General features: G+C 33.4%; 1 long non-coding RNA gene across 1 annotated transcript in view; it reads left to right on the forward strand.

The window, feature by feature from the left end:
* Positions 1-8,223, forward strand: part of LOC108359560 (uncharacterized) — a 49,226-nt gene extending 41,003 nt beyond the window's left edge. Inside the window, exon 3 of the long non-coding RNA XR_001846944.1 lies at positions 8,000-8,223. This is a non-coding gene — a long non-coding RNA (uncharacterized LOC108359560). The remainder of the gene's footprint in view (positions 1-7,999) is intronic.
* The last annotated feature ends 5,593 nt before the right edge of the window (positions 8,224-13,816 follow it).

Consider the following 13,816-nt stretch of genomic DNA (forward strand, 5'->3'; position numbering starts at 1 on the left):
AAAGGCAAATTTATCTGTTTAAAAGAACACCACTAATATTTCATGCAAACACACATCTATTTACATCTTTTATCTCGCTTCCGACACTGAATTGTTTTCGTACAAAATTACGCAAAAAGCTGTCAATTTCTTATTCGTTCGTTTTTACGCATTCCATTGTTACGAATATCGAAAGTTCGAAAATACGATTCGGATAGCAGCATACCTTTTCTACGATTCGAAGTAGTATCTGCGTGTTAACCAAAACTCACCACCGCATGACCGGGACGTAGACGTTGCTTCTCTCTCTTTCTATCAACAGCAAACTTGATATGTTTCTACGAACTTGTACACGTTCATGGGTAACAGGGCTCTTACTAATAGGCTGAGTAGGCTGGAGCCTAGATAGATTTTTCCACAACTTTCGCAGTCGCATTTGGTTCAGGCGCGGGAGCGAGGGTTCACACTTATAGCGAATTTACATGATTCAACTTTCAGAGGCGATTAGTTGAATCAAAAGTTGAACGAAAGTGGGCAGCGGGCCAACTTCGTTGAAAGCGATTAGTTGAAAGGCCGTTTACACCAGGCGATTGTTGCTTTCGACTAAAAGTTGCCTGAAAAATCGCCTCATGTAAATTCCCTATTAGCCTTTTTAAGCCCTAAACAATTTTTGATTTAGCCTTTTTATTTTAGTTCACACAGAAAGAGGAGCCGAGCCGAGTGAAGCTTTCAAATTGCTGTAGCTATATGAAAGTGTTCATACAGCAAGCTTTTTCAGAAGCGTTTTGGAACTGAAAGCAAAGAAGTTTTTGATTTTGAGTTTTCTATTTAATTTTTTTTCTTCATGACGCCGCTGCAAACAAAATATCAAAATATTCAAATAAGAACGAATTGTTCCACTATTCTTTAGAACAAAATTGAGCAAATATTTTTGCAGCTTTTCACTGACGGTAAGTTTTGTGGTATCTTTATAGTCGAATCCATTAAAAAAGCACGGCGCCGCCTCGTTCAGTGTGAACACCTGGAGGTTCGCTTCGCTCCGCCTGTCTTCGCTCGACACCGCTCGGCTTTCTGTGTGAACGCACCCTTAAACATTTTTCTTGAGCATTTCTTAAGCTTTTCTTATATGGAGTTTTGACAGTTCTTGAGATCTGCGTACACCGCTTGAAACTTCAAAACGGATTGCTTTTATTAATCCAGCAACACTTTCCATTGTTCTTTGTAATTTTTTGGAATCCATGAAATAAACTGAATGAAAAAAAAAATAAAAATCAACAGTACTTAAGTTTTTTTATTATTTTTATCGAGCATATTTACCAATGTTTTAGTGCTTAGTGCTTTTCTCAGCGCTTCTATGCCCTGGTCATAACTCAAAAAATCAAAACTCGAGACAAACAGCTTTAAAGTTTTGACTCTACATATATTCCAGCTACATACACACATACATAAATAGCAGGGGTGGACAAGGCCTTGGCCGAAAAGAGCCACATGTAAACTCCAAATGCTACAAAGAGCCACAAAAAAACAACAAAAACAAAAGTTTTATTTTTAAATAAAATTATTATTATCTAGAAATGAAAAACATTAATTTTATTATTATTGTAATGTACGTAAAACAGATATTGAAGAAAATTCAAAAGATCCCTTTGGCCAAATTCTCAAAATCTGGTTTTACGTCAGTTAAAGTCGTTCAAAACAGTTCTGTTAAATGTTGGTTGGTCAATTGTGAACGGTATTTTGACTTAACGAATTTCATTGCAGAGTCCAAAGACTCACAGTTATACGTTGAATCAAAAATTGAAAATATACGGCAGGCAGCGGATATTTTAAATCTAGTACTAGTTGCCGGAATTCAAGCAATGGCAAAGCTTTATGTTGCTTTTCCAGTGCCTTATCTTCTTTTAATTCCAAGAACTCCAACTCTTCTTCGCTTTTCTTAAAAAGGAGTATTTCGAATATTTTAAATTTATCCTCAATTATGTTACATAAAGCCAATATTCATTCTCCAATTGCGGGTAGTGTTCCGATCTCAATTTGCGTATGTGTGTATAAAAAGAAAAAAAAAAACTTTTTAATATACATACCACGCTTTTCTAAATGGACTAAAAAGTAGAAAATAATATTTCTCAGCCCCATAGAATTTGTTCTAATAACTTTTGGAAATTTCAAGACCCTACCCCCTAATTTTGTTCCTTTCTATCAGAAATATAATTGGCTACTTTTGTAGATTTTTTGAAGGTCGTTTAGAGTTCGCGACCTGTCGATTTATGTCAGGAAATGGGATTTTGTAGATTTATGGGTTTTTAAATGACTACTTTTGATTCGATTTCAAATATCGAATATGGCCTGAGAAGAGGATAGCGGATAGAGGAGGCCTTCAAAATGGTATATAATGATCTATTATCGGACTTGGCTTGTTGGGATTTTTTATCGGGTAAAAAAAAACATATTTCTCATAATTTTTTTATCATTTTTTTCACCATTTCAAAATATTTAGTGCTATTTAAAAGTACATTTATTTTCAAACAAACTGATACCTCATTTATTGAAATCGCATAAAAATTGTCGAAGTTAGGCAACTTTTATTAAATACAGCCTTGAAATTATATGTTTGTGTACTGTATTTTTATATATTTGCGCAGTGTGGCTAAGAAATTCATCAATACTTACTCAACATTTTTATATACCATGGTTATTTAGCAAAAATTAGGTTTTTTAGAAAATTTTAGCAAAACAGGCGTGGCACCGCCCACTTATATCATATATGTGTATCTCTACTACTTCACCGATCTCGACCAAATTTGGTATACACACTGATCATGGCCATCCTTAAGCACCATACTGAAAATTTTTCTAATCGGTTGGTATTTTTTTATTTTGGATATTGAATACGATCTTAGTCTACAAAGGAACTAACATGAATTCAGCTTTTCTTTAGAAATTTTTGCTCGAACCAAAGCAGGTCATACAGCATCCGTCATTAAATCTATTTTATTAATTATGTTGTGCAGTTAAGAGAAAATTTAATTCTTTTCTTTGTTTGAGTATTGTTTATTTTTGGGTACAAAGTTAGTAACACGTTCTTCGATGTAAGTAATGTTATTTAATGCGTATTGCATATTTAGAAAACACTTATAATTTAAAGTACGGTTAGGTTATATAATATAATTATTTTCTGTTAAAAGACAATGCCAAACAACAACCAAGTGAACGATTTATGGCTTATCGGAAGGTCCTCAGAAAATATGACTAATTTTGTTTTTCCAACAAATAAACAGGTTTTAAGTCGGCTTCTTCATGAGCATATTAAAAATAAAAAAAATTTACAATACAGTGCTCGATTAATATCTTCTGAAGTTGTTGAGTTTTGGAAAAAGAATAACATGTTATATGCAGATGAACGGAATATAATTTCGAAGGAAAGAAAACTGCACGCAGAATGGCAAAATTTATTAAAAAATAGAAACAAAAGGACAGAATACCTAGTGAAAGCTCGACATATTTTTATCGATAAATTGGACCATATGTTTGACATAGCTTCTGCCAAAAATAATCAAATAGCGCATAACAACAATGAAGATGCAACTATAAAACTAGAAATGACAACAAAGCAGAGTAACAAACGTAAAAGAATTGAAAGTGAATTCCCTCAATCGCCTGTTCAGGACTATGTGTAAAAAAATGAGGATACCCTGTTTGAAGAACATAATTTTAAAGTTTTACCAAACAAAAATAATAAAATTTATTTAATGACGGATGATGTATGTGCTGCTTTGGATCGAGCAAAAGTTTCCAATAGAAATGCTGCATTCATTTTAGCTGCAATATGCCATGCTTTGCAGTGTAATTTGCAGAATATCTGCTGCAATGCAGAATCCATAAGACTTAAAAGAATAAAATATCGGGAAGAGATTTCAAATATATTAAAAAAGGATTTTAATCCTGACACATTATTTACAGGCGATTGGGATGGAAAATTGCTGCCAACATTAATGTCAAAGGAGAACGTTGATCGACTAGCTGTGATTGTATCAGGAGAAAACGTTACGAAACTTTTAGGTGCACCAGCTATTAACAATGGAACTGGTGAAGCTCAAGCACAAGCAGTTTACGAACTACCATAAGGCTGGAATATAGCAGATCGCACAGTAGCAATGTGTTTTGGTACTACTTCAAGCAACAGTGGTTTAGATAAAGGAGCGTGTACTTTGCTGGAAAATAAATTAAAAAAAGCCCTTCTTCCTTTAGCTTGCAGACATCATATAATGGAGTTACCAGTTGGTGCAGTATTTAATACTCTTTTTGAACCTTCCACTGGGCCCAATATTAAGCCCTTTGAAAGATTTAAAACTAACTGGAAAAATATTTCTAAATTTGTATACAAATCTGCATTAGAAGATCCTAATATTATTAATCAGATATAACCAAATGGAAAGTGTCCAGCCAAGAGGTAATTACAAAGAGCTCCTCCTACTGGCATTGCTCTTTTTAGGTAAAGATTCTCATAAAATTATTCCTATCATGGCTCCTGGAGCTGTTCATCGAGCAAGGTGGATGGCAAAGATAATTTACTGTTTAAAAATTTATTTATTCCGGAATCAGTTCGTCTTAACTAGTAGAGAACTTAACTCTTTGCGTCAATTCAACATTTTTACAGTTCGAATATATTTGAAAAATTGGTATGCATGTCCTAAGCCTAAGTTAGCTCCGTTCAATGATCTGAAATTACTAAAGGAACTTATAGAATACAAACACATCAACTGTAAAGTCGCGGAAGTAGCATTTAACAGCATGTCTCGACATTCTTGGTATTTAAGTGAGAAATTAGTCGGACTGGCATTTTTTGAACCTTCTGTGCCAGATGAAATAAAAGGAGCCATGGTATTAGCTTTGACAAAAAAGGGGTTAGACGCACCTGGCCGAACGATAAAAATAAATAAAAATTTAATTCTAAAGCAAGAACTACCAGACTTTGTGACGCAAAATACTTTAAATTTTTTTAAAGCAATGAATGTTTCAGAAGACTTTGTGAAAAAAAAAAATCTAGTTTATGGTGTGAAGATCCGAACTACCTCAAAGCACAAAATAAAATTCAGAAATTAAATGTTGTAAATGACGCAGCTGAACGTGGAATTGCGTTGATTGAAAATTACAATTCAATTTTAACGAATCAGGAAGACCAAAAACAGTTTCTTCTCCAAGTTGTAGAATACCATCGTCTACAATTTCCAAACTCAAAAAAAAAAAATACACTCATTCAAGGACTCATTATTGATTAGGACTCTTTCGTTTAAAATTAATTGTTTACATTCTATCTAAAGTGATTTTCAAATTTAAATAAAAAGATGTATGAAAAAATTAAATTTCTTCCTTTAATTTCACTCAAAGGGCAGCGATTTCTATCCGAATAGAAAAATTTTCAGTATGGTGCTTAAGGATGGGCAGATCAGTGTGTATACCAAATTTGGTCGAGATCGGTGAAGTAGTAGAGATACACATATATGATATAAGTGGGCGGTGCCACGCCTGTTTTGCTAAAATTTTCTAAAAAACCTAATTTTTGCTAAATAACCATGGTATATATAAATGTTGAGTAAGTATTGATGAATTTCTTAGCCACACTGCGCAAATATATAAAAATACAGTACACAAACATATAATTTCAAGGCTGTATTTAACTTCGACAATTTTTATGCGATTTCAATAAATGAGGTATCAGTTTGTTTGAAAATAAATTTACTTTTAAATAGTACTAAATATTTTGAAATGGTGAAAGTTATCGATGGTTAAAATATAAAAAAATTATGAGAAATATGTTTTTTTTGTTACCCAATAAAAAATCCCAACAAGCCAAGTCCAATAATAGATCATTATATACCATTTTGAAGGCCTCCTCTATCCGCTATCCTCTTCTCAGACCATATTCGATCTTTGAAATCGAATCAAAAGTAGTCATTCAATAACCCATAAATCTACAAAATCCCATTTTCTGACATAAATCGACAGGTCGCGACCTCTAAACGGCCTTCAAAAATTTACAAAATTGGCAATTATATTTCTCATAGAAAGGAACAAAATTAGGGGGTAGGGTCTTGAAATTTCCAAAAAAAAGCATTTTCGATGGGCACTCTAATGTACATACATATATTACTTTTCATATCAATTCAAATCTATTACATGCGCCCCACGCTTTTCATTTTCAATCTCATAAATTGTTTATAATGACTTTTGCAAAAATTTCAAAATCAAAATTTATCAAAACAAATTCTATGGGACTGAGAAATATTATTTTTCACAAAGAACCAAAATGTTCTAAGCAAAGAGAAAGTATAAAGAGCCGCACTTTGCTAAGCAAAGGGGCGCATTTGGCTCAAAGAGCCGCCAAAATAACATAAACGACAAATACTGAATTTAACAGGAGACGGGGGTTTTTTGTTGTTATTTTGGCAGCCCCTAAAAAAACTTGTTGTGGCGGTTACGTTAAAATTGTCATTTGAAAAATTCCCATGCATACACATACTTTTGTTATTATTTTTATTGTTGTTTTTATATGCATAGATGTGAATTTAATAAAAATATTATATGAGAGTTTATATAAACTAGTGTCGCCCAGTTGTCGAAATTCGACAACTTTTTTCATACACTTTTGAATTTAACCTGTCACCAATACTAAATCCTTTATGCGAATTACTATTTTGACGTCCATCAGCATAATTTATGGCGAATTTACAGGAAAACTTATAATCGAATTATGAACGTTAATGCCGGATTGATTAATGCTAATAAGCGATATGAGAATTGCAGTTTTTATGGGCGGTGCCACGCCCCCTTTTCCAAAATCTATCACTTTTCGCCGTAAGTACGGTATTGAAAACATATGCTGCTGTGTCAAATTTCAGGGCGTTAGCATAGGTCCTTACAGAGATGACCGATAAGAGAATTTCAGTTCGTATGGGCGGTGGCACACCCCCTTTCCCATTATCTACCCCTTTTCACCATAAGCCATTCGCCATTGTTAATATGATGGAGTAGTTTTGTGCTACTCTGATGTAATGAAAGGATGGAGTATATGGTCCTGCACTAGGACATCGCAATGTTAATTGGACCATATTTGTTATATGAATTGTGGTTAATTTTGGAGTACTCCTTGGTCCTTAGGGAGTACTCTTTACACGCATGCATGGAGTAGTCGCGATTTTTGCAGGGAAGACGCACTTTTTAACTTAAAAATTGAGTAATAAAGCAAAATAGTGCACATACATAGGTAGTCCCCAGTTACATTTGACAAAAAGTAGTACATGAACAAGTTAAATTGACGGATTTGTAAGTATACAATTTTGAAAGTGCCCAGCGTCGCGGCGGTCGGCGGTCGGCGTTCGCGCTCGCGTCCTCCCCCCCCTCCCCTCCTTTCGCAATTATGCACTGGTGGCATTATAACCGTTTAGAAGAAAGAATAATAATAAAATGATACTAGTTCACTTAAAACCGCTTTTTAATGTCCAATGAATTATTGCGTATGGTGGAATTTTACCAGGTAGAATTTTACCAGGGGAAGTAATATTAGAGTGAGAAGAAAAATTTTGACACTGCTTTATTTGAAAATTTGCTTATAAAATTTGACTATAAAGCAGCCGAATGTCAGAAAATAAAGCGAGAAAGCTGGCTGTTTTATTACTTTACCTACTATTTATTGCGCCATTCATCCCACCTGCCTGTACCGAGTATACGTTTAAATTTAGAAGTCACTATTTCGCACCACATGTTCGCTTTGTCTTCGTAAACCAAATCCACAGTTCGGATATAGTGAAGCAAGTGATGATAATACAGAAATTTGAACTGAAGATAAAACTCAAAACAATATCTTCAAGGAATTTAAAGAGCCTTTAAGTGGATTCATTCACTAAAGAACACATTTTATTTAAAATATAATATCATATTCCATTCAAACATTTTCATAATTTAAAACTAATTTATTTCAAAAAAGTCTTAAACACTGGTTTGTTTCTTTTTTTCATTTAAGACACTCCTTCACGGCTTCATCTCTAAAATTTCAAAGGACATGTGTATTATCGAAAGAATTCTTGTTTCTTTCGGCCCTCGACTCGATAGCCTTTGCATCGGGGGCTTCGGAGCAAAGGTTTTTTCATCGCTCCGCTCCGGTATTTTATTTCGCTCCGAGCTCTGCTCCCGCTCCCAATAAAAAACTCTTTTTAACCGACTTCAAAAAAGGAGGAGGTTATCAGTTCGTCGGAATATATATTTATATATATTTTTTTTGTGTATGTTATCGCATAACTTTGGACCACGTCAACCGATTTCGATAATTGTTCTTGCATCGGAAAGGTAGTGTCTCAGTGGTGGTCTCACACTAATCCGGTTTAGATCCGATCGTTGGATCATGAGATATATATATATTTTTTTATGAGAATTGAAGTCGGTTTTTTTTGCTAAAAATTACTTGTTACTCAATAGTTTTCAGACAGTATTTTTTGGAATCGAGTACCAGAACCCTTGAATCGTATCTAATCGTAAATGTACACTACAAAGTTAATGTACACATGTAATTAATGCAATATTGTACATTATATTAAAAATCATTGTCTTTTATTAAATTCGTTTTAATGTGCTTAAGGAAAAGTGTATATGGGCATTTTCAATCTAGCGTAGCGTGACATTTGTATGACAACATCAACATTTAAAAACTCGGGAATTAGGCAAGCTTACTGTTATAAAAAGTTTTGTAGTAATATTTGAAATATTTAAGGTTAATTTTCCGAGTTCCAAAGAGTAAAAATCTTTCCTGCTTTCTTTTTATGACCCGAAGTGTCTGATGTGACGTTGCATGACGTTACGTTACTGAAATTTCCATTGAAATATGTTTGTTAATATTGTGTTTAAACTAATTTTTAACGCAAATATGTAAAACATGAATTTTATGTCGAAAATATTTTTTTTATTTTGACTTCAGCATTTCTATGTCGTACTATGACCTTCCGCTGGAAACGTCCATGAGCCTTATGAATAAAAACTAAAATTTCAGACCTTTTTGCTCGATTTACTTTAACAAATTTAATGTAAAGTAATATGGATATATTTTAGGCATCAAAGAGCACAAATGTGTAGTATCTTAGGTTTGGTATGTGGCGGTATTTCAATTAACACACTTACGTCTACATAACCAAAGTGTTAGTTCCTTATTAGAAAATCATACCAATATTCAGGGGGTCAATTCTTGTTTTATGAAATTGTGAAAATGAAAAATTCAATGTCATTGTAAATTTATTTAATTCACTTTATAGTTTCATTATATCATTTTAAGCGATTATCGATCATCAAAGACTTTTCCTTTAACATCTAGCTAGTAATCATTTGGTAAATTATTGTGAGTTTAAGACAAAGATATCCTTTATCACAACATAGTGGGTTTGAGAAAAATGCCCAACTTTTCTTTTTCACAGCCCCAAAACTTCGAGAAAAAAGTTTTCACAGGAAACCAATAAATGTATAAAAAAAAAAAAATCCAGTCAAATATTGTGTTTGAAAAGATATTATATATAGTATGCATTGGATTTTGACGCCTTACGATGAAAGGATTGCGTGCACTTTAGGATTTAAGTTTTCAACTAATATGAAAACTACGTTTCATATTTGCACATTCAACGATTTTTTTTTTAGGCTTTGAATGCTTATTTTTTAATTTTTGAAACATGCAAAATTAAAAAAAAAATACACTAGCTTGTATTGTGGCTTATTTGTATTTTCGAGGTGTCAGCTATTGGTGCTAATAATTTTATAATTCTTTATAATTTTCTGGAATCATGATATGGATTGTCAGATTATGAAAATTCATACAGGAGTCGAATATATTCCGAATTGATTAGTTTTCGTCATGAACGCCTTTTTTAATAAAGGCGATTAGTTTGATAGATTGTACGTTTTCTGCTTTGCGCTGCCTACTAAAAACTTATTTTAGATCAACTCTGAAAGAAGATCGTCGCAATGTGCTAGCTTCTCTCAATATTCATCGCAATCTGGATGTTAATGTCGACTCAGTATTAAAAGAAATTGTATCTGTACCTTGGCGAATTGCATTATTGAAAGCAGAATAATTTAGTAAATAATGCATCATGAGATTTTTCTTTGCATTGTGGTGAATAATATCCATAATTAAATACAATATGCTGAATACTCGAAATAAAACAATAGGGATCTTCCCTTAAACTCGTAAAAGCCTCGTAAACAGCGTTGCCGTTTTAAAACAATTGTATCATTTTTGACACTTTTTTTTCTAAGTTTTAAAATTTGATACTTCGGTACTTTTTTGTTCACAAATGCCCCATTTTGATACTTTTGGCTGGCAGAAATTAATTTGAAAGCTATGAATAATATTACTAGTTTTAACGCAAATAATTTTGTTCTTGTTATTTAAAATCTAAAAATTTTACATGTAGATATTTATAAGTTTGATTTGGTTACTCTTGTTAGGGAAATACAACCCGGAATTTTTTTACACACGCTGCTGTTATAGGGCCCCTAAACCACACAAAAACATTTCGCAATATCTATTGTTGTTGTGTTGTTGTTTGTATTAAAGTGCACAGTTATTGCGCTAAAATCAAAATCATTTTGATATTTTGCTCATGATTTTGTTGTTGTATAATAACTTTTGCTGCGTACGGCGAAAACTGCGCACATATTTACTTAAGCAGCATTTCTCCAAAATAAGGTTTGCACAATTTTATTATGTAGTAATTTCCACAATATTGACTTTTACAAGTCTCGGGTTGCGCAAGGATTTTGTGTGGTTTAGGGGCTCTAAAAGTTTGTTTTCCATCATGCAAATAAGCATATAGATTCTCTATTTTTGTTAAAGCTAGTTGTTATAACTATGGATTTGATTATAAAACTTTAATCATAATTTGTTTTTCAAATAAAAGTTTAAAAAATAACAGTTGTGTTTGCTTTTCATATTTCTGCTTGGCAACTGGTACTATTTATTTCAAGCTCGCGGCAATGCTGCTCGTAAACCTCGTAAAGCTGGTAAATTACTCTTTACGAGCCCCTCGTAAATTAAATTTGTTGCACAAACGACGTCATAAACTTCAGTGTTGCCGAGGGGCCGAAAATTTTATACTAAAATGTATGTTAAAATACTGAAAACAAATGAAAAAAATAATAGGTGAATAAAATTAATAAATTTCATCCACCAACTTTATTAACATGGGTTTTCTTCATTCTCGCAATTTTAATTATATTTTAGCTTTCATTCGAGCTGACGGGCTGTTATGAAAAATACTACGAAACAAAAATGTATTCACAAAACTCGTTTCTACCTGTCAAACAGTCACTTTACGCACCTATTTACACATTTGCAAAAAGGGGGCGTTCCCGTAACAGCCTCGTAAAATTACGAGTTTTACACAGGTTAAGACTTAACGAGTTTAAAGGAATCTCCTAAATGATATTCTTGGTTGTTGCGAATGACTTTACATAAACCCCCCTCTAAAGAGAAATCCTGCGGCCGGAGTATGTATTGCTCATTGATTTCAGGTCTTAACCCGCGCCGGTGGCTATAACTACAATCGTCCTCTTCGGTTTCCAAAGCCAGAACCTGGTCCTCCAGCAGCGTTGCCCTTCTGGCGAGCCCTGACGGAAGGAAGCATTCGCCGCTGCTCGTGCCTAGATGGTGCGTTTTGTGCAGGTTTTGGTGATCATTGGATTAGTTTAATTGGCATTATGGCCCCTTGAAGTGGCCAGGATATCCTGTGTGCTGTGTTATGCTTCACCCCAACCCTGCGTATATAATATAAAAAAAAATTGAAAAATAGGTACTCACCAGGCGTGCGCCTGGATCTTGTTACACAAGTTGACTCCGAACGGCGATCGTTTTTCGTGGCAGATATACCAGGGCTGGAAACCACTCGAAAAATCGGTCGGTTCGGTTCAGTGGTTCGAACCACCTATAAAAAGCTTGTACCGGTACAAGAACCGGTTCATGACTATTCCGCAGTTCGGTTGGGTTCGGTTCAAATGGTTAAATTTTTCATGATTAGGGATACAAAAATTACAAACATATGACAAATCTATAATATAAACATTAAAGTCTTTGTTACTGAGATCAAATTCAAATACTAACATGTAAGGTGGTGGAAACATTTTTTCTATTTTTCGTTTGTTTATTTAATGTTTATTTTTTAACCATATAAATCCAAGTTTCAAAGTTTGTGCAAAGGTTATGAAAATTCTGCAAAGCTTCATCTAAATTGCAACTTTTTTAATTAATTCAAGGAAAAATGTTTAAGTTTTAAATTGAATTTTTTCACGCATGCTTTTCTATGTTGAACAATTTTATTTGTTTTAAAGAAAATGTGTAATGCTCAATCTTCTTTATTTTTTAACTGCGCCAAATGAATTTGTTATCGTTGAAACCGGCGTAAAAAGTTCTATCAATCGGCGGTTTTGATTATTTTATAGTGAAACGGTCGCTATTCTAGACTTGTGCCAGAAAATTACGCAAACGAAGGTGATGCCAACGAATATTTAGTATGAAGAATTTTTGATTTTACTACTAATATAACTAGAAGCTGCAGAGTGACCAACATTCTGCACAAGTAAAGGAGCCGACTTTTTGTGTGAGAGCGAGAAGACTGTTTTATTACAAANGTGTGACAAAATCACGCACGCCACATATCGGAGGAGAAGCTAGGCCAAACTAACATATGTGTAAGCGCCAATATGTATATCGTCGTTTAAAGTACACAAGCGCGTATCGTGGTTCTGCAAAACCTCGAAACCGAAATTTGTGCCAAAAAATATATTTGGTCACCGGAAGGTCCTGGCATCAAGCCCTTAGCCATTTATAATAAAATATTGATACTTAGATATAAGGAGAAGAGATTATTAAGTTTAAAAGAGAGAACCGTTTTTAATTAGGACAAGTCTCACTCTCTCCTATAAAATTTAGGCAACCTCACATACCAGGTTTTGCATTTTCTTGATGCGCGGTTTTCTACTTTAAAAGACGATCTGTAGAAGTATTGCATACATACTTTGATGGATTTTCAAGTATAAAATCAATCATTAATAATCAATAATTGAGAAACGGAAGAAAACGGCATCCCTATGATTTCAACTTAAGACAACCGTTTCGTAAACAAGCAATTCTGAACAAAAAACTGTTTTTCGACAAAGAGTTTAAATGGAAGCATTGCAAATATGGAAACATTTCAAACCACACGGCTTGATTGGCAGTAGGTCCTTTTTAAAGCACATTTAACAAAAAAATAAGCTTCTAGCTTCGAAGCTAGCACAAAATAAAATTGTTTTATTTGTTATTTACAAAAAAATACTTGCCAAGTATATAAGCCCAAATTGTTAAATATATATCGCTTTCATTCATTTCTTCTTTTATAGGAAAATTCATACGGCTTATGAACAGATTCATACCATGTAAATGCACCATTAGCTTCGTCTTCGATTTGTGTCGAGTGCCTTGATGTTATTTCCCGAGATCCCGGTCTTTTTAAGTCCCGAAAATCTCGGGATCTGTAGTTTGCAATGGTGGCAATAATAGAATGCCTCATGTTTACCAGTTTTCGCTATATTTCTTTTGTTTATTTAATATTTAATATTTTTTTTTATATAAAAATCAATATATTTGCGAAACCATGGAGTATGCAGTAAAATTGCGTTTTTAGCTTTTTTCTCTGACTTCAGAATTTTTTAAAAGGACTTTGAAAATTGAATAATATGAGTGATCCAGAAAATGGTTTAAAAATTTAGTGCAATGCACAGTATGGATATCAAATTAAAGAGAAAATTCTGTAGAGAAAGAACA

Source organism: Rhagoletis zephyria, unplaced genomic scaffold, assembly GCF_001687245.7.
Source record: "Rhagoletis zephyria isolate East Lansing unplaced genomic scaffold, Rhagoletis_zephyria_1.1 Rzeph_scaffold_00409, whole genome shotgun sequence".
Lineage (NCBI taxonomy): Eukaryota > Metazoa > Arthropoda > Insecta > Diptera > Tephritidae > Rhagoletis > Rhagoletis zephyria.